This window comes from Tenrec ecaudatus, chromosome 6 (genome assembly GCF_050624435.1).
Source record: "Tenrec ecaudatus isolate mTenEca1 chromosome 6, mTenEca1.hap1, whole genome shotgun sequence".
Classification (NCBI taxonomy): Eukaryota; Metazoa; Chordata; class Mammalia; order Afrosoricida; family Tenrecidae; genus Tenrec; species Tenrec ecaudatus.
Genome location: NC_134535.1, coordinates 109,508,571 through 109,534,975, shown reverse-complemented (window position 1 = coordinate 109,534,975; position 26,405 = coordinate 109,508,571). Strand labels below are relative to the sequence as shown.

The following is a 26,405-nucleotide window of genomic DNA, read 5'->3' as shown; positions in this document are numbered from 1 at the left end:
TATGCTTATGTTGAAATTAATCAATATTTGCAGAAATTATCATTACCTATTAAGAACATACAAGACAACTCACGAAGAAAGAATTTATTGGGATAAATATGAGATTAGGCAAGAAGAGCTTTTAAAAATGCATAACTTTTTCACCCAAAAGCAATAACGTTTGAAAAATATATTGAAGCACAAATTTAGTTTGTAATAGCAACAAAGTCCATAAATACCTTGAAATAAAACAAACAACAAATCTAATGTCTTTATAAATCTGTCCCTCCCATTGGACCTCCACTCAAGTACTCCATCAATACAAGAACAATTTGTTCTACTAACACAACACTCTGTGATGTTCACCTTCCCTGACATGACTGCTGAAGACAACACGGGTGCATAAGCAAAGGTGAAGAAAGCTGATAGTACCCAGCTATCAAAAGATAAAGCATCTGGGGTCTTAAAGGCTTGAAGATAAACAAGCAGCCATCTAGCTCAGAAGCAACAAAGCAAAGTCCACATGGAAGAAGCACATCAGCCTGTGTGATCATGAGGTGTTGATGGGATCAGGTATCAGACATCAAAGATCCAAAACAAAACAAACAAACAAATCATATCAATGGGAATGAGGGAGAGGGCAGAGTGGAGACCAAAAGCCCATCAGGTATCAGGCATCAAAGACTCAGAACAAAAAATCATATCGATGTGAATGAGGGGGAGGGTGGCATGGAGACCCAAAGTCTATCAAGTCAATTGGACATCCCCTGTCAGAAGGGCCACAAAGAAAAGAGCCAGTCAGGGTGCAATATAGCACCGATGAAACACATAACCTTCCTCTACTTCTTTAATGCTTCCTCCCCAACACTATCATGACCCCTCTTCTATCTTACAAATCTGGCTAGACGAGAACATGTATCCTAGTACAGATAAGAGCTCACAACACAGAAAATCCAGAACAGCTAAACCCCCCAGGACCAATACGAGGACCAGCAATACTAGGAGGGTAAAGGAAGGGGCGGGGGAGAGAGGGGGAACTGTCACAGTAATCAATGTATGGCCCCCATCCCAGGGGGACGGACAGTAGAAAAGTAGGTGAAGGAGAAAGAAGTCAGCGTAAGACATGTAAAAAAAATAATTTATAAATTATCAAGGGTGGGTGGGACAGGAAGGAAAGAATAAAAAAATGAGGAGCTGCTGAGACCAAGGGCTCAAGTAGAAAGAAAATGATCTGAAAAGATGATGGCAGCATGTGTACAGATGAGTCTGACACGATGGATATGTGTACAGATGAGTTTGACACGATGGATGTGTGTACAGATGAGTCTGACACGATGGATGTGTGTACAGATGAGTCTGACACGATGGATGTGTGTACAGATGAGTTTGACACGATGGATGTGTGTACAGATGAGTTTGACACGATGGATATGTGTACAGATGAGTTTGACACGATGGATGTGTGTACAGATGAGTCTGACACGATGGATGTGTGTACAGATTGTGAAACGAGCTGTAAGTGCCCCCATAAATAAAATTAACATAATAAAATAAAATACATAAATTTGCCTCCCAAAATAAATTTGTAGGTTCAATGAAAATCCAAATCAAAGTACCAATATTAAAATAAAACTTGACACAATTACTTCAAAATTCACATGGAAACTAAATCATTAGACATATTCTTTTTTTCTTTATAAAAACATTTTATTGTGATTTGGGGGAAAGTTTACATAAAAAATTAGGTTCCCATTTAACAATGTCAGTACACATAACTTATTAACATTCAATATATTCTCCACTCTGTGTCACTATTTTATTAGACATAGTTGGGCAATTTTGATTAAACTAAATAACAAAGAGGGAGAATTTGTATGATTGAATGCTAAAAGAATTTTAAAGATATGCTAATAATAACAATATGGTATATGCTCAGAAACAGATGATATATGACAGGAAACAAAGAGCTCAGAAATATGTACTTGGGGATTTCCTGTGTAATATTTCAGAGTAGTTCAATTAAAAGAAACTTCACTAAATTGCACTGTGACCACAGACTAGCCAATGACAGAAATTAAGATGACATCCCACATCCTGCTGTTCAGAAAGTAAGGTCTATGTAGAATAAAGATGTATTTTAAAATTAGATTACAGGAAGTTTTCAGAAAATATCTTTTTTTAAGTCTTGTTGACACGAAAGACTTTTTTAACAAAAGGTAATAAGATCAAAATTCATAAAGGAAAAAAATTGGTAAGTATAAGTTCCTCAAAATTAAAAATTCTACAAGATAAAGGATACTTTAATTAAAATTAAGAAACAAGCAATCGTTGATAGAAATGACTTTCACGACATGCAACAGCCAATTGACATACAAACTGCCATCAATATAAGTCATAAGTCACTAACAAATGTGCAAACAACACGCTATAAAAATGAATGAGGATCTAGAACTGCTAAGTCAGAGATGAGGAAATTCTGAGGGCCAACATATGATGGTAAGTCAAATGCCTTGCTACAAAACCACAGACAGCTTAATGAAGCCAGAACGTCAACTAGAATGCAACTGCTTGTCAACGTGTCCTCCATCTAGGGCTCCACGCTTCTGAAGGCTAACCCTCCCCAGAAGCCTTCTGCACACTCAGAATCACACTCCAGCACCCTTGACACACTCACATCGTACTCCTTTGCAGTATTCTTTGAATTTTGAGAACAAAAGAAGCCTGGAGAGGAAGCTAAGGAGTGTAGAGTGGGAGGGGCAAACTTTTCCAATGGAATTCCCGTAGGGCAGCCCTTGCTACCTAGGAAAATAAACACGCGTGCTGTTATGATGGATAAAAAATTCTCACCACACTCCATATGCCCTCACAAATATTTTCCCCTTGATTTCAACATGCCTTCCAATGAAGAAAACAAATCAACAAAAAAGTCAGAGCAGAAAATAATTAGGCCACGAAGGTTAATATTGTTAGAAGGGTGTTTGTAAACTAAAACATATTTACAGAATGATGTCACATGTGTATTCGCATTGTTTCTTCTCAGCAAATTCCATTTCAAAAGTCTACTTCTCTTGCCCAAATATCTGTTCTAATTATTTTCTTTATAAAACTTGTATGTTAACATTTATTCCCGATTCAAATGCTCCAGCAATTTCCCAATGGGTCAGCGCATTTCCTCATATTGTTTTCCTGCTTTTCAAACATTTTTGGACACTTTGCCATGTTCACAGTTGCTCGCTGTCATTTTTCGGTCCCTTTACATAGCTCTCTGTTTGTCCAGCGGTTGCTCCCTTTCCTTCCGTCGATGTGCGCTAACTGTGCTGAGTTATAGGACATTCCTCCTCATCCGTACACCTTGTCATCCGATGGGTGGGTCTTTTCCGCAGGAAAATACTTCACAAGATTGCTAACAGCACTTCACACCACGAGAGTCCATTCGTACATAATGCAGAAGGAATGTGCTTTAAGAATGCAAATGTGTAAAATGATTGCTGGGGGGCGGTGTCCAAATGAGACTGCAAGAGTGCTGAAAGGAATTTAAGCCAGGTCTTTCAGAAATGGTTGTATGTGCTTTGCTGAGTTTTAGGAAAAAATGTGTAGAATTAGGCAAACAGTTGAGAGGGTCAAGCAATTCTGGCTTAACATATTGTATTATCTTTAATATTTAATATATATAATCGTCTAGTACCACTATGAAGAAAGCTCTGGCCTTTTCCTGCTTTTGAGCAGTTAAATATTCTCATAAGCGTCACAACAGAAATGTAGCAGACCCAGAAAACACCTCTGCTCACAGGTACTGGACTGGGAGCCGGTTCAGTTATGCAGGGGTGTATTTTCCCCGAGGGGAAGAAGCACCCCTCCTGCCCCACACCAACTCCTTCCCTGATTTCTGGGTTCCACTCTGCACCTTCTCCAGAACCTGGTCCCATGATGCTCTTTCCTTTCTCTGTCCTCATCCACCTATAAACCTTAGTGATGTAGTGGGTATATGTTGAACTCCTAAGTGCAAGGTCACCCGTCTGAGACCACCAGCCAGCCCACAGGAAAAAGATAAGGCTTTCCTTGAACTCCCGTTGAGATGTACAGCCTCGCAAACACGCAGGGGCAGTTCGGCTCTGTCCTGGAGCGTTGTTACGAGTCACAAGCGACTTACTGGACTGGATTTGGTTTTAGGGTTGATCTTTAGCCACTTCCTCTCATCCGTCCTTTATCTCACCTGAGTTCTTTTCTTTCTTTCTCAAATCACAAACTAACAACAGACGACAAGTTATTCAATAGGGTATCTTTCTCCCACTACTTCTCCCTTTTCTGCCCATCAAAGCTCTATTTCTTGCCTTATGCTACACATACTCTCGGGATTTCACTCACTCTCATGACTTAAGCTAAGACGTAGGCAGCAGAGGCCAGAGTTCCTCATGGGGGGAAACTCGCTTTGTCAGGTGTGCACAGGGCTTTGGGTATTCAAGGTGGAAGTCCAGGATGATGTCCCTAGAGCAGAAAACAAAATCACTGATAACTCCATTCGCTTACACATGTCAATTCTGACTCATAGCAACCTTGTAGAGCTGAACAGAACTGTTCCTTAGGGTTTCTGGGACCATGAATCTCTGTGGGAGCAGACAGCCTCATCATTCTCTCCTGGGGCAGCTGGTGAGTTTGAAGGACAGCCACCTTTGCAGACAGTAGCCCAGTGCTTAGCCCTCAGCGCCATCAGGGCTTCTCCTGCATATAGTTAACTAGAATCTGGGAGTGAGGAGAGTCAGTGCATGAGAGTCAGAGAGAAAAAGAGAAAGAAAAAGGAGTAACAACAGTGGAGAGGCTCCTAGAAACGAAAGCAAGGGGGCCGGTGGAAGGAGAACATGACCAAAATGCTTTTAAAAACACGAACGTCTGATTCAAACACTTTCCATTCTGGGCTGCGTTGTTTTTCAGTGTAACTCCCCTCCATCACCTCACACTTTCTGTAAAACCGATGCGCACAAGTCTCGGGGGCGATTGTCCAAGGGACGTCAAGGAAACAAAGCTTTCATCTGTGCCTGCATCAATGTAGAGGACAGAAAAGAGACAACTGTAGAAGATGTAGTGAAAGGCAACGGAGACTTAAAAGAAGAAACGTGAAGGAGATTGAGCCTTAAAACCTCAAAGCAAACAATGATCATGTAAATGTACGCGTATGAAAATTCTCCAAATGTTATGGAGAACAATGAACTCTGAACCAGGTATTGGATAGGTACCAAGTCAACTTGAAACAAACAAACAAACAAACAAACAAACCTTTTGAAGAATGCCAGAGACCTGTCAGAGTGTTAATGACCAACCCAGCTAATTGCCCAACTATTATCTCTTAATCTTTCAGGACTCAACTCCCACGACAGAGTCTGGATTAGGCATCTAAAGCAGTGCTCCCTTTTTCTCAAGATAATTCCATCAAGATACTCATCACCTTGTCATGTAGTTATCTCTTTCAACTGTATGTCTCCTTTAAAGAATTGCTCCATAAAACACAAATGCTCTCTATTTTCTCATCCATTAAGCCTCATCTATTTCCAGAGGAGCACTACAGTGCAGTGCTCCCCCTGCTGTGGGAGAAAGCTGTGATTCTGGGATGATGTGACTATTTACAGCCTGGGCACCCCTCTGAGGTGGTTCTAGTCTTTCTAATAGGATCTTTATCAGTCAGAGCCCAGGCAACGGAGGGCAGGTGACACAACCTTGTTTGTTGAGCGTGAGGAGGACTTGAAGCACTTGCTGCTGAAGACCAAGGACAACAGCCTTCAGGGTGGATGACAACTCAACGCAAAGAAAACACAAATCCTCACAATTGAGCCATGAGTAACATCCTGATAAAAGGAGAAAAGGTTATTCTCAGGACAGTGAAACTAAAATTCGATGTACTTGTGATTGCACTAACACTTGTCTAGCGGCATTTTTGCTACTTTCCCTGCCTTACAGCAGAAAATGGGCAGTTAGGAACGGAATACTCACTGTCGTCAAGTTCCGTCTGACTCCTAGCAAGCCTATGGCACAGAAGAGGACTATTCCTCCCTAGAGTTTCCGAGACTGTAAATCTTTACAGAAGCAAAGAGTCTCGGCTTTTCCCTCAGAGTGGCGGGGAGACTGAAATTGCTGAGCTTGCTTGTGGCTAGCCATCCACCAGGTAACCCACGATGCTCCCATGGCTCCCCTGGAAACGGAATAGTACCCTTATCGACAAATATATCCTCAGATATTAGTCTCATTTTTCACAGAGTATGACCGTTTCCCACACACAACCCCTTCAAGAACTATGGAAACATTTTAATCTTAGGAACTATTTAGAAAAATATTATTTCTCCAGGATGAATAAAATTGTCCTTGTTGTTTAAACACAGGTATCCTTCTCTTACGATTTCTTCCTTTTGTAATTCTCAGAATAACAATTATGTTCCTTCCCCTAAATTTCAGTATAAAATAAAAACTATAAAAAGCTTAAAAAAAAAGAAATTGCTTCATTTTGAAATGTGTGAAGTTAAGCTACTTGTGGAATATCCAAATTTAAGTAAAAATCTTGGCCATGTTGGTATAATGCAATAATCTTGAGTTTAAAAAAAATTAAGGGCACTTTCTGAAGCCGATTGACTTTACCATATTTGTATCTATAGGGGATCTATTTTCTAAATTATATTTTCAGTGGGATATCCTTCACAGTATTAGAGGGCAATGCTGTTGTTGGGTGCCATCGAGTAGGCACTGACCCACAGTGACTCGATGCACATCCCAAAGAAACAGTGCACGGTCCAGTGCCACCCTCACGGCTGTTCCTGTGCCTGAGCCCATTGCCGCAGCCCCGGTGTCCATCCCTCTCACTGAGGGCCTTTCTCTTTTTCACCTCCCCTCACTGTACCAAATGTGATGTCCTTCTCCAGGGACTGGTCTCTCCTAATGACATGGCCGAAGGCGAAGTCTTGCCTTCCTTGCCTCTAAGTTCTCTGGATATAATTCTTTCAAGACAACACGTTTCATTCTTTTTGCAGCCTATTCACTTTCAATCTTCTTCTCCAGCACCACAATTCTAGTGCATTGATTCTTCTTCTGTCTTCCTGATTCGAAATGTAACTTTCACAAGCGCACGAGGCTGTCGAAGATACTGTGGCTTACTTAGGTCAGGTGAACCTGCAATAGTGCTCCGCACATACTAAGTATCAACCATCATTCTCTTCCTATTTCAAATATCTGGTGGTGAACAATCTATCCTAAGAAGCACCCTATCTCATGAGGCATGTTGTAAACTGCCAGATGACCCTTTTACTGGGAATGACTGGGGATGTCATTGCGCACCAAGTGGTTAGCAGTCCAATGTTAACCACAAGCAAGGCTCCGTATGTAATTAATAACATGTGCAGTGACCATTTTTCTACTGTTAAAATCTGTCAAGCCTCTAGGTTAAGCATGGTATTTTCATACTCTGGTGGCGCAGTGATAAAGGCGCTCCGCTGTCACCAAAAGGTCAGTGGTTCAAGGTCAGCAATTGTTCCTCGGGAGGAAGATGTGGCAGGTAGTCTGCTTCCGCGAAGATACGTGGCCTTGGAAACCTCACGAGGCAATTCTGTTCTGGCTTGTAGTGTTTAAAGAGAGGGAATCGGTTTCATGGCAATGTAGTATTTTTTATTTTAGGGCATTTTCATAGTTTGAGTTACACATTCTTTAATTATTCTTCCATTGGAAAGCTAGGAAATACTTGAATTTCTCTTTGTTACCTAAACTAAACACAAATCCCAATTCTGGGGAGGGTGTCAAGCTCTTATTATCTGCGTTAGCTGAACATAAGAGCCAGGGTAGAGTTGCGGGTGAGGGCACCCAACACCACGATCAGGCCCTCTTCCTAAATCTGAATAAATGAGAGGGGACTTACTGTTCCACTGGACCTGCCCTTGGCTGGGCGACTTGGCAGGTCGAAATGAATCCTGGACACTGCAAGCAAAAGGATGGAAGTAATCTCAGGAGCATCTTTAGTGACAACTTTAGAAGATGGACTTGCTATGAAATGTTCCCTTATAAGAACCAAAACCCATAGAGATTGTACTTGATTATACTTGCTAGTGAGAAGGCAGATGAACTCTCTTGTTAGCACGGGCCACCTCTACGTACATATGCTTATGCTGAACATGGTCACAGATCTGTCAGGGGACTCATGATTCACTTGCCAAGAATGCACGGGGGGGTCCCTGTTCCACCACCACAATCTTTTTATGAATGGCATCCGTTACCAGCCTGGATATTCACACGAACCTTCCTAATCTACGCTGGGCACGATCCCTTGAGTCCTAGACACTGCTCTGCCGCTCTGCAAACTGGTGTTACTTCTGACGATCAAGACCGAGCGCCGATTTAGACACACTCCCAACCCGACAGGGCTAAGGTGTGCACAAAAAGGTTAGCACAGGCCTGAAGCTCTATCCAAACAATGATCTCAGGAAAGCTTAGAATGTATATTTGAGTAGCATCAAAAGCACTTGCTCAGGACCTCATGTACAACTCCCATAGTGCGCGTGTAGCATTCGTTCACATGCACAATGAAGGAATGGGTAGAATTTGTTACTAACTAACATGCAGGGGTTTTGTCCTCTGCTCTATAGTACAAGGAACTGCAGAAAAGAATGATGACACAAGGCTACACCAAAGGGGTGTGCTTGGCCGAAAGGAAATATGCAGTACACAGGATGAGCAATAGGCAGGGAGATAGACAAAAAGCACCCGTCAGTTCCACCACTCAGAGTTATCCTCTGTTAATATATTCATATCTATCTTTCACATACACTGTAGCAGGACTGGAATGCACACACACTCATCTGTGAAGTTTGCCCACCGCCCTCCCCATTGCAGCTGCTTCCATTCGCACTGGTGGCAGCACGTCGCCTTAACTTTGTCTGTTAAAAGTAGTTCGGTGACTTTCAAAGTAAAGCAGTCTCCCGAGGTCCATATTAAACTTATTGAAAATGGAACGTCCTATTAAAATTCTTTTTACCCTCTCAGGTGGTGGTTCCCCCTCCCCCCTGTATCCCCAGAGCATTGGCAGGTCCTTACGTTGGCTCCCCTGTGCCCTGGTTGAGCTGGTCTTGCCTCTGGGGTCAAGCTCTGTCTGTGCTCAGATGTGGTTGGTATACCTGCTTCCCCTGCACACGCAGGTGGCAACCACAGAGCAGATCTGTGCCTGCCTTCATTGCCCCAGTATTTGGTGACTGCCCCTTCCCAACTTTTGGCCTCTTTTGCTCCATCAGTACAATCAGGATTTTTGTATCTTCCTACTAGAAATGTGAGAATTTCATGATTGCAAAAGTATCACTCGCGCACTACAGGAAGTCAGAGGTGTCATCTCAGGCACATCCCCTGGCACCTCCTCCCCCCACCCCCGCCCCCACACCTTCGGCCATTTTTAATTTGCCTCTCAGTCCCGGGATAGATTCTATATGGACTTCAGTCTTTGGGGATAAGCATGCAGTTCTTTTAGACATCCATCCTGCTCATCAACACCACGACTTGCCTAACTTTCCAAACGATGCCATCGAGAGAGAGGCAGAGAACAGAAGGGAGAAAGAGACTAGAGGAAGAGGAAGCTAATAAAAATATTTCACTTGCTGCCACGCAGTGGCCTCGGACCCAGTGACCCTATAGGGGTAGAACTGTTCCTGTGAGTTTAGGGGACTGTAAGTCTTCACAGGAGGAGAAGCCTTGTCTTTCTCCTGTGGATCGTCTGGCGGTTCTGAACTGGTGACTGTGGGGTTAGTACCCCACTACCTATTATGCCACCAAACCCAAACCAAATCACTGCTATCGAGTCAATGGTGACTCAAAGTGACACCCCAACCCCGAAACACACACACACACCCAGCCCCCGTGGGTTTCCAAGGCTGGTACTAGAGAAGCCGCTGGTAGCTTCAAACTATGTGGATCAGAGCCTGAGGTGGCGCCTCCGTACCACCAGGGCTCCGTAGCAGGGGCTCCTCAAATACAGATCGTAACAAATGCAACCACCACAACAGCAATCAGGAGATGTTAATGAATTTTGCGATGTTGAGTTTGAGATACAAGGAGGAGGAAGAAAAAAGAATCACTTCCCTTTCTATCATGGATTTTTTTATCTGCCACCCGGAACAAACCAGGAGCAGGAAAATAGGGCAGTGAAGAAAATAGCAAAGAGGAGGATGGATGTGCGAAGATGTGTCTCACTCCCTTCAACCTCGAGGCCTAATTATACACGCATTTTACCTCACCTCCGATTCTTCCAGATCACATACTGCGAACGGTCCCAAAGAAACCGCAGCAGACTGCACAACACTTGATGCAGTACCTAGGTGAAAACGGTCTAAGAGCTAATTATACTACAGTTGTGGAAAATAGAACATCTATGTTCATTCCAGGTTGTAATTTCAGTCTTAGCGAACTACATCAGCTTTTTAAAGAAACCATTTTCCATGCTTACATGTATATTAGCTAGAGGGCAAATAGCGATGTATTCCATTTCTACCTGCTCCCTTTCACTGCCTGTAATCAACAATATTTTGGATAACAAATGTGTTATTTATTAATTATATATAGCAGCTCTCTAAAATATGGTTCCTCTCACCAATTTATACCCACAATAATACATAGCACATATCTGAAGTTTCTTTATAGCACGTCCCATACTGCTAGTGTTTAGAATAAGAGACCAATTATACAGAGGATGACTCTGTTCAAACTTTAATGTCACCCTGCCTGCCATGACAAATCTAGACCAATAGAGGATGTTGAGGTGCTGAGGCCAGAACCCAGGATTCAGGATCTCAGAAGCGTTTGCCTAATGTTTCTGCTAGACCGGGGGGTCTTTTACTTCAGCCTAGGGTGACATATGCAGACGTCAGTTCTTCATTCTGCTAGAGCGGTTAAAACTGCACCTCCTGCTCCTCTGACTGAAGTAGGGGGTCTTCCTTTCGCCTTCCCTCTGAAAACAAGTTCATGAAGTTTTTACACAACTCAATCTGAAAGGCTTTGTCTTCTCCCCTCTGTCACTCTTGATCCATGGTCCTTTGGGGAATTGTGAAGTGTGGTTTCCAAGTGGATAAAGACAGACAGGAATTGCTGGAGAAAAGGAAAGGCGTTACTCTAACTAGGAAAAGAGGTCACGTGGCTTTGGAATTCTCTGTATTTCTTTGCCAGTTGTTAGAGTGGAGCTGAGTTATAGCCTTTACCCATCTTTCTGGTTCAGCGTTGCTCAGCATACGATTATGACTCTTGACCCGGCTCCCTCCTTGCTGCAGCTAGTGGAAACTCTCAGATTCTAGCATCTGTACTCCTTGTACCCTCATTCTCTGGTCCCTTTGTAGATTCTTGTCTATTTGTATATTTAGGATCATTTAATCTTTATCAATTTTATTGTGGCGAATACATACACAACAAAACATCCACCAACTCAATAATTTCTACATTGATATGGATTATGTTCTTCGTGTTTGCAATCATTATCACTATTCTCCCCTGATTCGTGGGGATTGAATATGTAAGCTAGAGTTGAGTATTTTCCCAAATTCCACCATATTATCCCAGAAACACACTACAAAACTCCTCTGCATCAAATACTACTGGGTACTGAGAATAAAAGATGAAACACAAAGTTCTTATTTTTCGAGAGCTGATATATGGTGCAAAGAATTACTTGATATGACTTTCTATACAGTCTTTATAACCCCCACCAAACAACTGGATGCTGCCACACAGACTTTGTATGTAGAAGTCTAACATATTTGGGCGCATGCACAATATTTGTAAAGTGAAGTACACGACAAAAAAAGAGTCAGTAACAGAAAGTCTGCTATCAGAACTTTATAAAAATATATATAAATTTCCATCTAGCAACACACTCTCAGACAGGCTGAGATTCTCATCTGAATGATTTGTGCTGGCCATGACCTTTAAATAAACGCACTTACTCTGTTTGAACTTTAAAAATAAAGGAAGTCTACCATGAGGATTGGTAAATTTTGTCATCCTCTTGGGTATAAAATGAATCATCTCAGAAGCAGAAAACAGACATCCCATTACCGTCAAGAAATAAGAACCAGAGTTAGGGCACATCCTCCTGATGTTGAGATCCAGGTGCACTGAATCTCCTTGGCTCAGGAGGCATGATAACTCCAGAGGTTTCTACAAGAGTGAAGGAGAAGTAGGGGTACCAAAGCAGTTGCAGCAGCAGAAACAAGCACATGCAAGAGTGAGTGGAGGGCTTGCTAGCCCACAAAGTGAGTATAGCTGAGGACCATTGGACAGAAGGCTCATGTGGAATCAGGTGCCTACAGAACTTAATTAGGGAGGTAGGCTTGCTGGACCCAAGAACTAGAGCCAAGAGCCTAGTTCTGTAGATTTTGGCAGAATAGACTGTCCAAGAGGAATTTATTGACAATGCTAAAGAAGCTCTGTACTATTGCTCAAGTAGAGCTGAAGCCAAGGACCAGAGATGCATGCCTGTGGGCACAGATGAAAAGAGGCACTCCACATTGAAATAATTGTATGCTGAGAATTTCTGATCATGAACTCTAACTAGTTCGTTTTCCTGATAAGCCCGATAATGTTCAATATTGCCTGAGAGTTCTCTATGGCCATTAAAATGGATCATCACACCCCAAAAGAGTAGTGGATAATGCAGTTGGGAGAGATAGCCGGTGTCAGATGGTGAAAGAGGTTGAAAGATGGAGACTTGTCTAGCCTCTCCCTCATAGGAATTGACCTTGGGCTGATGCTGAGTGGATTTATCTTCCCTTTTAAAGTCACAGGAAGTCAGGTGCCGCTCTCATACTACCCCTCTTCCCTGAGCCCTGTCATTCGGTGAGTCAGCCCTGCCTCATAGCAACCCCATGCTCAACAGAAGGAACCACCACCTAATGTCACCATGCTCACAGTGTCATGTTTGAGCCCGCTGTTGCAGCCACTCTGTCAGTCCGTCTCATGGAGGGCCTTCCTCTTTTCAGCTGTCCTTCACCTACCAAGCCCCGTCCTTCTCCAGGGACTTAGAGGTCCTGATCGTATGCTAAACTACATGAAAGGAGGCCTCCCCTTCTTTGCCTCGAAGGCAAATCTTCCAAAACAGATTTGTTTGTTCTTTTGACAGCCCATGGTCTTTTCAATATTCATCACCAACACCACAGATTAAATGCATCAACTTTTCTCCATCTCCTTTTTAAATGTCCAATTTACACATGCGTAGGACGTGACTTGACCATGGCTCCAGTCAAGTGTACCTTAGTCCTCCAAGTCACACTCTTGCTTTTCAATACTTCAAAGAGGTCTTGGGCAGCAGATTTACCTAATGTGATGTGTACATGAGTCTTATAGTGGGCAATAAGAAGAAGGGCCTGCTGATGAGAGGACACTGCCTGAGTGCCGAGGTGCTGATGAGCATGATCTGTAGGGATCAAGTGATGGGAGAGTTTGATGAGCTAAGGAGAAAACAGGAACAGTGATGAGGGTTGATGAGCTGAGGCTTCCTTTAGAATGTAAATGGGAGTCAATGAAGAATTAATCAGTTGGGATTTAGGAAGACACATTGATTTTAAAATTTAAAAGTACATTGAAGGAAGATGTTAGCTCCTGGCCAGAGATTATTATAGCCAGAACAAGGGTAATGGCAGTAGATGTAATGAGATGGTAGCAGAGTTAATGTATAATGTGGAATATTGGCATGGCTTTGTGGTTGAAAGGATATGGATGATGAAAGCAAAGATGACTTAAAGCAGAGCCACCTAAGTGCTAATGACTATGAAGGAGACTCTTGGGCCAGAGAAGATTTGAAGAGAAAGATAATTAATTTGCTTTGGGGATGCATGGAATATGCGGTGCCTTAGGAGACTTCTAATGGAGATGGCCACTAGATATCAATTATCTGAAGCACGGGAGAGCATCAAAGCCTGGGAAGGCACTGGACTACGTGGCAATGATTGCTGAGGTCATGCCTGTATTCCCAAAGTTAGGCAAATATAGTGAGAAAAAAGAGTGAGGTGCCAGGTAACACTGGGGTGCAGCAACATTAAGGTCATGGATGAAAAAAAAATTGAGAAAATGAATCTAACAAGAAACAGGAAAATTAGGTATACTGCGACACCAGGGAAAGGAGAATTTCAAGAAAGCAAAATACAACTGTGTTAAATATTAAACAAAAACCAAACCAAATAAAAAGGAGCCAGTTGCCATTGAGTGACCCAATAGTATACAGTAGATGCTCTAGTGGCGACAAAAGCAGGCTGCCACGTCTGTCCCCCTGCACTGGCTGGCAGGTCCTAACCATAAGCCATTTGGTTAGCAGCCAAGCACTGAATCCCCAGCACAGGCTAAATGATATAAGAGCCAATAATCACTAATTTCTGCTCTTTACATTCCCATTCTGGACACTCATTTACTAATAACTGTATTGACACAAATCATAACAGAAAGCACGATGCATCTACTCAGAAACTTCTATGTGAAGAGAACGTGTGTTACTGAAACCTCTCGCTTTCCGAGTCCTTTATTTGTAATGTCATGAGGGTCCTATCTGGAAAATACTTAAGAAATTCAGACCTTGTTTCACAGACTTTGCTGGAGAAGAAAGAAACCTGTAACCTGAGGGGCGGAACTTCTAACCAGTCCAGTCTTAAGAGACAGCACCCCACTGCCCTCCTGCCACGGCGCTGCCTCCAACTCACAGTGCCTGCTCTAGTTTTCTGAGGCCCTCACCCTTACGGGAGGGCATGGCTTCCTCACCCTCCTATGGAGGGGCTGGTGGGTTTGAACTCCCAGCCCAGAGGTTAGCAGCCCAATGCTTACTTGACAGTGCCACCAGGGCTCCTCAAAAACTTCAAATTCACTGCCACTGAGTCAAATATGACTTAAGAGTGTTGCCCCCCCAGCGGGTCTTTCCAGACTGTAACTCTTTACTGGAGTAAGGCCTCGTCCTTCGGTGAAGCGCTGGATGGTTTCTAACTGCTGACCTTGGAGTCTGCAGCCCAGTGCAGAAGAACGACTCCACCAGGGCTCCCACAGACCCGGCTCCTAGATGACGGCCGTAGCCAGATCTTGCCGTCTAGAGGGCTTGGCAGTGCAGAAACATAGAATCTCGGTTCTCGGTTCTCCGAGAGCCATCACAAATCTTGGAGTAGCCGGATCAGCTCTAGAAATTATAAGCCATATAAACAAAGTGATGAGAGTATTGGAAGTCCCTTTCCAATGTTTTTGCCTATAATGTTTTTCCAGTCGAAACCCCCAAGACAGGTTCGATGTCTGTAGCAATTCCAACAGTTAGAGAATTTTGCTAAAGTATTTCGTTTCTTCCAGGTGGCTCAAGTTAAAATTTAAAGGAAGAAAACATTAAGCCATTATCAAGCATTGATTCTTCAAAAACAACATTTTGCTTAGCAAAAAAACCTTGCTGTCATTTAGATAAGAGAGTAGAGATGGAGAATTCTTGAGCAAGAGAAGAGGGCTCTGTGCACCCACAGAACGCCATGCCACCGAGGAGAATGGATACTCAAGCGGGGGTGAGGGGTGATGTGGAGCTTCTCACACTTTGTAAAACCCGATTTGGGTTTCATAAACACTAACATTTCTTGTACTACTACGGCCTCTCGAGATTCGAATGTACTTCCCAGGCAGGGTGTGACTGTTCCTAAGAAATACTAATAGTGTGCAAGTCATAAGCAAGTAAAAATAATCTCTGAGCTTGACTTTCTGGAATTTGGACTGTGGACATTTTTTAGTATAAACATATAATGATATAACGCTGTCTGTTTCTTCCAAGGACCCATGTCTGGCTGAAGACCTTGACTCGCTAGTCTAACAGTTTCATTTTTTAAAAAGGGGCAAAAATTTGTCTGAACCAATAAATTATCTAAACACGACTCTCCAAATACCAGTTAAAGAACATCATAGAATATCATTGTCATAGTCTGAACTAAGATTTCAAATCAGGAAAATCAGCCAATATGGGAAAAGAATGCCTAAGAAAAGCAAGAGGATCTGGGAGGGTCAAAGGCATATTCATTCATCCACTCTGCGTAAGGCAACATTGTTTATGCTTAGATTGTGTTGTTGTGGTTTTGCAAACACCAACTCATTAAAAGCATGAATAAGGACCGCTTTTCTCTGTGCTACTTGGTTTAAAAGTGTTAGGAAAACTGCCAGCTGGATTCAGCTACGGCCATGGAAAGGATGATGCTCATAGGAACCAAACGGAGTTAGAAACCCACAATACACCAACAGGAAACATCAAGACTATTCTCCTTCGCCAAACTTCCACTTGGTCTTGGGTACCTACAATCAGAAAGCCTTGCCCGGAGCCATCTGACAAAGGAGAAATGTACTTTGTAGAATCTTGCTTACAGCATTATAAACCCGAGTAAAAGAAAAGCGAATTTGAAACTAAGAAGCATTAACCTAATAAACAGCATCGGCAGCAAGGGTGGAAACAAAGGAACTTACTGAATGCCCGTGGCAATTTCTCAGAAAAGAGATCACGGTGGCTTCTTATTTCCTGCTTTCTTTGGTGTTGTGTTTCTGTTTCATCTTATTTTGTGGTTGGGTTTGTTATATGATTTTCTCTATAAAAAATTCAAGATAAGTAAATCTATAAAGGCGATAACTAGATTAATAGCTCCTTAAGGTTATGATGGAGCTCTGGTAGTGTACTGGCTCAGGCATAGGGCTGCTCTCCACCGGGTCAGCAGTTTGAAACCCCAAGCGACTCCACCGGAGAAAGATGAGACGACAGAATCACAGTCTCAGAAATCCACAGGGGCAGTTCAGTATGAATCAGAATTTACTTGATGGCAGTGAAAGTTTTGGAATTTTGTATTGTGACAGGGAGGTTGAGAAGAAATAGGGAGTTGATAATAGCAATGGCTACAAGAATGAAAAAATGATCTATAATAGATTTTGGTGACAATTGCACAACTCTTTTTTTCACATTTTAAGAACATTGAATTGTATTGCATCTGAATTATGTTTATAAAGGGTTAAATTGAAAAACAAAAACCCTAGGGAGCAATTCTATGCTGCGCACACAGATGTCAACAAGCGCTTGCCCTCTAAGCAAGAACAATGGGAAAATGGTCAAAAGGAAAACAAAGGGTAAGATGTTGAATTTTAAGCCGTCTATATCTGCAGCTATCTACTTTCCAATGCACTCTGTCTCCCAAGCGTGTGTGGGTGTGTTTGAGCCACCAACCTTTTAGCTGACAGTCAAATGCCACTCAGGACCCCTGAATGGGGACGGAGAACAGAAATGTATAAAACATACATCATAATATCAGGAATCGCAATGGCTTCAGTTTTCTCAAAAACAAGACTGCATCTCCCAAACATTAGGAAAAGATCTTCAAATGCTAGGTGGTGCATGGACCAATCACACTTTTTAGAATAATAAAGTTGTTTCAGCTTCTGAAAAAATGAAGGAGAAAAACACATGGATTCGGGTAAATACCCTCTGACCATAGGCCAGCGATGTGAATGACCTTGCTATCATGTAGCGCGCACTGGAAAGTGGATTATTGCAGATATAGTTAGGCTGAAATTTAACACTTTATCATTTGATCTCCCTTTTGATCCACTTTAAATCTGTCCTATTTTTTAATATTTTCTGATTTCTTTTCTAATTGGGTGTTTCTGTTTCCCTTTGCTATTGTTGTTAGGTTTTTGTGTTGAAGATTTCGGGGTACGTTTTTCTGTGTAGGGAATGGAGGCTAGGTCACTCTACGGGCACAGTAACTGGATAATGGTTTCTGGGGCACTAATAATGAGTACAAGAAAGAAGAATGTGTTCTAAAACGGATTGTGATGATGACTGCACAACTCTTGATACAACTGAACCACTGAATTGTGTGATATGTGGATCATGTGCCAATGAAATTGTTTGGAAGCAAAAACAAGGAAGAGAAGCAAGGAATCACCTCTGTCCAATGAGAAATGGTTAGGGTTTCATTTAAAGTTACCACTTGAGATCCGTGTATTGTGAATGACCCCTTACGGAGAGAGTCCTGTGCTAACTTGGGGTGTCCTGTGGTCGATCTCGCACTGGCTGGCGGTTCTTACAGTAGCCATCTATGGGGTAGCTTCACATTGATTGAGCAGGTTTTCTTTCACCCTTTCGTATCTTCCACTGGTGTCAGTATCTTTGAAAGGTGGCATTACAAAGTCATCAATCAATCAATCTCTCTAATCTCCCAGAAGTTTCATTCTGCTGTATCTCAATCAGTAAAATCCCCTTTCCCTTTTAATTAGTGAGCTCACCATTGACATCTGGAGTTTTTTTTTTTCTGCTAGTGAGACTGGACTAATTGGAGACACCGATGACTAGCAGCACCAAAGTGATCTCCCCCTAACCACTTCCCCTAAACGAAGAGTCTAAGGACCTCAGGGGCCCAAGTCCAATTCCGCCACTTAGTTGACCAAGAGCATCTCTTGGTTTGTCTATCATGATTTTTTTCTCACTGCAAAGTAAGAAGAATGCTAATCCTTGCCTTCATGTTGAAGTTCTAGGTGCTTAATGGATATGCTAAACATATGGTAGGAGAAACATAATGCTTATTTTCCTTTGTGTGTCAACTTTTACCAAATCGTTATTTTATATCTAATGATTTTCATTTCACAGCCACTTCACATATTGTTTATTTAAAATAACATTCCATACATCTAAGATGTGAGCATAGTCTTTGCCCATAACAATGAAAAATGCTAACTAAACTGCGACTTAATTTTTTAACAATAGTGCTATGAATATTCCTGTACTGACCTCTTCTTTCTTTAATTTTTATTCTAATGAAATACACATAGCAAACATCTCAAACACTTGAAGTTGTGCAATTCGGAGGCAATAATTACATTACTAGGGGTCCTACTGGTGCATAGTTAGAGTACTCGGCCACTAACCCCAAGGTTGGTGATTTGAACCACCAGCCCCTGTGACAGAAAAGGCATGACAAGCCACTCCTCTAAAGTCCTCAGCCGAGGAACACCCTGGGGTTTCCCTGCTTGTGTTGTTGCTTTGTGTGGGGGCTGACTGTGTCATGAGGATCGAGACATCAAAATAAATACTAGAAATCTGATTTTAAAATGCCTCTTATGACTTATACATCTAATCAAGTCATAGTTTTCATTACAAAATATATTTTCTATTAAATAAATTGAAGCAATTATAGGCATTTATAAAGACATGTTCTTATCATAACTCTAGTTGGAAAGCAAATCTTTATTCAGTAAGAATGCATGTGATTTAAAATACCCACTGCCGCTAGTCAATGCCAGCTCACCACAACCCCTGGAAACCGGGTTTCCCAGTGTACACATCTGTCAGGAAACAGGCTATCTTCCTCTGGCACAGCAGCTGATGAGTTTAAACTTCCTAGTCGAGCAATTAACCACTGAGCCACTAGGGCTCTTGAACCAGTATATAATTAAATAGTTACAATTAGCAATTTCTGAAACTATATATTCCATTTAATCCACGTGGTTCATATTCTACAGTAAAATGTATTACAAATATAAATTTCACAAGCAAGTAATTTTCAGGCTATAGAAATATTTATATAGAGAATTAAATAATTATTGTCATAGACTTTTTCCATGAGGAAAACTAGGGAAGATCATTAACAATTGAACAAGACAAAAGTGGTGAAAATATATTCCACCCTGAAAAATGGAATTATTCACAGATGGGGACCAGCGATTTTGCCCCGTAGCTCTTGGCACACGGAGAGTTTGATAATTGCTCACGTTCCTCCTTCACGCTTAAGGTTGCTTCCAACAGTTCGGCTCGGGGAGCAAATGCTTTGGCTCTAACAAAATAGCTGTGGGAGCTGAGAGGGCGAGCCTGCAGTTTAAAAGGAGCACGGGGTCTGTAAAAAGTGTAGTACTTCCCAGAATTTCCATCTGCAAATTCCTACGAGAGTCACAATTTCAAGGTCCTATCTTCTCCCAATACATGCCATTATTGCTCACGTTCAGAGCACAAGCTGTGCTGCTCCCAGGTGACATACAGTCCTTGCACCATTTGCATGTATACACACTCATCATATACAAAGAAGAGAAACAAGTTTCCCAAAGATTTCCCCACAGCTACTAAACTGCCTGTTGACTCCTCTCTCATCCCTAGCCCTCCTCTCTTTGTTCGGCTCATTCTAATAATTCCATGCTCTTCTGTTGCTCGGATCCAATTTGGATCCAATGCTCAGCCTTTGGGACTTTCCTCTATCCTCAGAGATTAGAAAACAAACCATTTTAATTTTATGCTCCCCCAAAGGAAAATAGGTCAACTTAAAAAGCATCCAGGAGCTAAGATGCAGTTTAAAACTTCATTGAAATGGTATTTGAGCAAAAATGTTTGAAGATCGATGGGTTAGAGGGGCATGCTCAAGAAGGGAAATGCCATAAATTAATCCTTACTAAACCCCACCTACAAAACCTTTACTAAGCCCCACCTACAAAACCCTTACTAAGCCCCACCTATAACCCTTACTAAGCCCCACCTACAACCCTTACTAAACCCCACCTACAAAACCTTTACTAAGCCCCACCTATAAAACCCTTACTAAGCCCCACCTACAAAATGCAGCAGAGAACAGATGGAGGGCAAAAGCAATGGGTTTGATGAGGTATCAGCTAAGCCTACACAGAAGCAGCACACTGGCTTCTATGAGTACTCCAAAGAGGGTAAATAATAACATCTGAGACCACTCGACTTTGCAGGCAGCTATGGAGGAGAGCGAAAGCCACAGCATATTTGCAGAGAAGCGTCCATGGAATTCCATCGGCCAGAGCCAGGAATAGCCTTGCTTTAAGACAGACTTCCCTGGGAAGTGATTTTTCTGCAAATATAAAATTAACATCTTATCATTTGTTAAAAATTATCATCTTGGTGCCGGGCTATCAAAAGAGATAGTGTCTGGGGTCTTAAAGGCTTGAAGGTGAATAAGCGGCCATCTAGCTCAGAAGCAAAAAAGCCCACATGGAAGAAGCACACCGACCAGTGCGATCACGAGGTGCCAAGGGACCAGGTATAAGGCATCATGCAAAAAAAAGATATAAGTGTGTGTATGTTTGTGTATATATGTGTATATATATATGTATATATATACCATATTAAATGAAGGGGGAAGTGCAGAGTGGAGACCCAAGGCCCAAGTGTCGGCCAATGGAGATCCCCTCATAGAGGGGTTTAGGCGAGGAGATGGGTTAATTAGGGTGTGAGGTAGTACCGATGAAGAACACAGCTTTCCCCCAGATCCTGGATGCTTCCTCCCCCCCAACTACCATGATCCGAATTCTACCTTGCAGGGCTGGATAGGACAGAGGCTGTACACTGGTACATATGAGGGCTGGAGGTACAGGGAATCCAGGGGGGATGATACCTTCAGGACCAAGGGTGTGAGGGACGATGCTGGGAGAGTGGAGGGTGAGTGGGTTGGAAAGGGGGAACTGATTACAGGGATCCACATGTGACCTCTTCCCTGGGAGAGGGACAGCAGAGAAGGGGGGAAGGGAGACTCCGGATAGGGCAAGATATGACAAAATAATGATGTATAAATTACCAAGGGCACATGAGGGAGGGGGGAAAGGGGAGGGAGGGGAAAAAAAAAAAGAGGACCTGATGCAAGGGGCTTAAGTGGAGAGCAAATGCCTTGAGAATGATTGGGGCAGGGAATGTATGGATGTGCTTTATACAATTGATGTATGTTTATGTATGGATTGTTATAAGAGTTGTATGAGTCCCTAATAAAATGTAAAAAAAGAAAAGAGGAGAAAAAAATGATTAGGGCAAAGACTGTACAGATGTGCTTTACACAATTGATGTATGTATATGTATGAACTGTGATAAGAATTGTATGAGCCCCAATAAATTGTTATTAAAAAAAAGAAGGGAACTGGCAACTGGCAGCTCTCAAGCCTTAAAATAAAAAATTATCATCTTATCATTTTTTTTCTCTTTTGATCCATTTTGTTCTATATTGAATCATTTTCTGCTTTCTTTTAGACTGAAGTTGTTCTGTGTTTTATTTTGTTGTCATTTGGGGGCATGATTTTTCTTTATATGAAATCCCGGATGGGTAGCTCTACAGAGACTAGGTTAACAGTTCCGTAGGGTTATGGCAGGGGGAGTTGAGCAGAAATGAGGAACGAAAAATGAGTACAAACATGAAGAAAATGTTCCAATACTAATTGTCGTAATGATTGCACAAATCTTTTTACTACATTTACTGAAAATCGCATGCTATGTTCATGCCAACTAAACTGTTAAAATAATAAAATATAAACTTAAAAATGAAATTGAAAATCCAACAGTCTCCACGGCCACATTAGAGCAATCTTGATTTTCCTCGTCCATGGAAGTACAATAAGAGGTTGAAAGCCTCTTATGCCTTAGATGCTGTAACTGGTATTTTTGTTGTTCTAGGAACTGTCAAGTAGAATGCCCTCTGAAGAAACTGTTCTAACCAAGTATTCTGGAGTAAAGCTCTTTCTAACTAAGAATTTATCTTACATACAACAAATACTGCCCCCCCACCTTAATTTTACTATCACAAGTATGTGTGCCTTTCACATATATTTAATTTTTTCAAACCTCTTATTTTTTTACTGATTTTATTTTTAAACACTTTTTATTGTAAATTGGGTGAGGTGTTACAGAGCAGGTTTCCACGCGGCAAACATATTCTGTTTCGCTTCATTCGTTGCAATCCCCTCAATGTACCATCACTGAGCCCCTCTCTTCTCGGGGTGTCATGCTTCTGTCTCTCCTTCACTAACCCTCCTGAATGTTGCTGGGCTTTATGCTGCCCTTTTGATCCTGAACGGTTAATTACTTTAAGGTGCATGTATCTCCTTAATGTTATTGTTCTTTGGGGCACAGGTATAGTCCACCTGGGACAGGGCTTGAATAGGCTGTGGAAAGCCAAAGTTGGAGGTGGGCTTAAGTTTTGGTTTCTCGGAAAGGGCCTAAGGTTCCGTTTCAGGTTCCTGGAACAGACGTAAACCACCGCCTGATGCAGCCAGACTCGCGCTGACCGATGGGACACAGTGTCCAACAGGCGACCACCCACCACCGGCAGACCAATCGGGAGGACACACACGACCCTACTGGCCAGTCACTGCCAGACAAGACTGGCACCAGAAATATTCTCCAATAAATTTCAAGAATAATAACCCTGGACTTCCCCTTGCCCCCTAGCCCTATAAAAACCTGGAGAACAAAGAACTCGGGGCTGATTCCCTTGGGATGCTGGGTCCCCACTGTGCTGGGCAGTGGAGGGAGGAAAGCCCTAGCTCGAGCTAGAAAAATAAAACTCCTTTTGTCATGTTTGCATTTCAACTGGTCATAATTCTTCCGTGCGCCCAAGGTGAGCTCGCATTCCATTCCCCTATTTCAAAACCAAACAAAAATCATTGAAATCAAGTCTATTCTGACTCACGGTGACCCTGTAAGACCGAGGAGAACTGCCTTTTGGCGTTTCCCACACGGTAACTCTTTGTGGATGTGGGAAGCCTCTTATTTCTCCTGCAGGGCAGCTGGTGGTTTCCAATCGCTGACCTTGCAGTTAGCAGCCCAACTTACAACCAACTACAGTACCGGGGCTGCAGCTATTCCCCATATGGCTCTGCTTAATGTTTAGTTAATGTCAGTCAGTCAGTCAGTCAGTCAGTCAGTCAACATCTAATGTTAGTTCCCAAGTACAGTGCTTTGCCAGAGTTTCCAATTGAGCTCCTTTCCAAGCCTGAAGCGGGACTAAGGAGCTTACTCTGGGAACTTCACCAGTTTCTATCATCCGGGAACCCTGACTCCAGCTCTAATCCACAATCTCCCACTCTCGGCAGGGCTTTCCGAGGTGCTCCCATTCAGAGGAATTGGCAGCTGGGAACCATCGAGTTCTTTTCTCCGGGTCAGGAGGTGGTGTTTGGTGTGGTCTGTCAGTCCATTGCGTTCATTTCTTCCACGTGCCTTCTGATTTCCATCACTGTTCTCTCCTCCGATGGGGAGAAACCAACAGTTGCACCTTAGAAACTTTTAAAACCTCAGTCACCAAATCCCTATCACTAAAGCAGGATGTGAACTATTATCTTTGTGAACTATACGTTGCCAATTGACCTTATCGTCCCCCTAAATCAGTGGTTCTCAAATGTCCCAATGCCGTCACCCTTTAACACAGCTCCTCATGTTGTGGTGACCCCCCAACCATAAAATTATTTTCAATTCTACTTCATAACTGTAATTTTGCTACTGTTATGAATCGGGTGACCCCTGTGAAAGGGTCATTGGACCCACAAAGGGGTCACAACCCACAGGTTGAGAACCACTGCCCTAAATTATGCTCTGAGTCCCTAAGCTCAGTGCTTTGTTCAGATTCTCTAATTTAGTTGTGAATATTTCTGAGCTCTCATTGGTTATTTTCATGAGAACCAAAGCTTTGAAGGACAGCCTTTCCACAGTCAATTTGGTTCACAAGGAGCCCTGGTGGTGCTGTGAGTTTGGCACTGGGCTCTTAAATCTTAACCAAAAGATTGGGGGTTCAAACCCACCAACTGCTCTGTGGGAGAAACACGAGGCCGTGTACTCCCCGACGGCTGTACAGTCTCAGGGTAGCCATATCCTGTAGGTGGGAGTCAGAAGAGATTCCATGGCAGTGGGCTTAATGTGTATAGTTACAAGCCCGTTCCACAACCCAAAGCCTATTGAGTATCCTTAGTAACAAAGAAGCACTGCTTTGAAAACTGCATCAAACATTATGAACATCATTATACTATTATGTTAAAACTGTTATTTTGTATCTGGCCATATTTCTGTAATGTTTTCTTAAGCATGGGAAGGTGGGCAGTATACCAAGACAAATATTTGCAAGCTGACATTAGATAAGAAACACTGATGGAACCAAATCCATAGCAGTGCGGCACGAAAGTATAAGACACTGCTGCTACCTAGGTCTTCGCAGCTTTCCGAGAAGCCTACAGGTGTGAGCAGATTATACGATAAATAGGATAATTTCGTAATATAGAAATACCTAATACCGCTCCTATTTCCATTGTCCTTCTTCCATTTCAGTGGGCCATTATAGCATAACACCATGATCTAGATTGTCATCCCATATACAAACATGTGCACTTTGTCAAACACTGTTTACATGTATTGCTAGCTGTATGAAGATGCTAAAATGTACTACTACTTGAGTTTCTTCTGTGAGTCACCTATTTGTGTTTTCTCTTTTTAATAAAATTTATTATTACCATAGAATGATTATTTATATTCTGGATATTGAGTCTTTGTTTGCTACCCATGCAGCAAATGCTTCCTTTGAGTCTATCACATATCATTAAACTACCTGATTAAACTAAACATATCATTCTATCTAAATGTAACCTTTTATGTAATAAAATTTGTAGGCTGTTCCTTCCATGAATCTTTAAAAATAAAATAACTGCAAATTATATATAATTTTTCACCCAAGTAGTTGAGAAAGATTTTGAAAAACCACCACACGATATTGTTTTTGGTATGAGGAACAGTATTACTCCTGGGACAGAGTAAATGGCACATGTTGAGAGAGCAATTAAAATGAAAACTCAATGTCTTTCATTCCTGCACATCTATTTGGGGAGCATACACTTGTGACCTCAAATACGTAAGGGGGAATTACTTGCAGAGTAACCCACCTGTGTTGTTCTCTTTGGACGGAGCTTCCTTAAAAGACAAGCCCCTAAACCCACAATGGTCTGCTATTGCACCCTTAATTTCTAGGCATGCCACAGGTTTAAAGCAAAACTTGGCTCCTCTTATCACAGAAACGGAGGCATTCTCGACAGTAGTCCTCGCTCCTTGACGGAGCTTCATCAGCAGAGGCTGACCCAGGGCCTCTTGGAGCAGCCGCTAAGATGTCTGGGATCTGTGTTACAGCAAGATCTTTCCAATTGCTCCCCTCAAACGGATTCAGTACAACATAGTATGACAGGATGGAATAGTAGACTAGAGCATACATAAGCACATCCAAGAACTTGATGGCAACGTGGCAATTTTAAGGCCCATGTATGCAGTGGAATGGTCATTCTTTTGTTTGCATCCTTGATAGTACTTCAGCCCACAAGTGCCAATTAGTCCGTTGGAACTGAAGTCAACAAATTGGAAAGTAGTAGTAATGAGTAAACGGGATACAGTGCTGCTTTTTAGAGCAAAACAGTTTCTTCTCATGTCATTTCTCCCGTGTCAAGGGACAAAAAGCATAATCACAAAGGAAACGTGAAATGTTATTTGTATTCCCATAATCCAGCCTCCTTTATTTACAATTCCCTCTTTCACCCTTCTAGCCTATCCAGATGCTTTTTTTCTTTATTCCCCAAGCTGAATCATGCTCCCTGCCTTATGGTGATGCAGACTCCACTTCTTTAGCTTCCCGCACACAGAAGTCAGTAAC

The 26,405-nt window shown here is 42.3% G+C and overlaps 1 protein-coding gene across 1 annotated transcript in view; it reads right to left on the bottom strand.

Annotated features, from left to right (window-relative positions):
• Positions 1–26,405, bottom strand: part of ST8SIA1 (ST8 alpha-N-acetyl-neuraminide alpha-2,8-sialyltransferase 1) — a 166,746-nt gene that overhangs the window by 10,557 nt on the left and 129,784 nt on the right. The window lies entirely within an intron of this gene.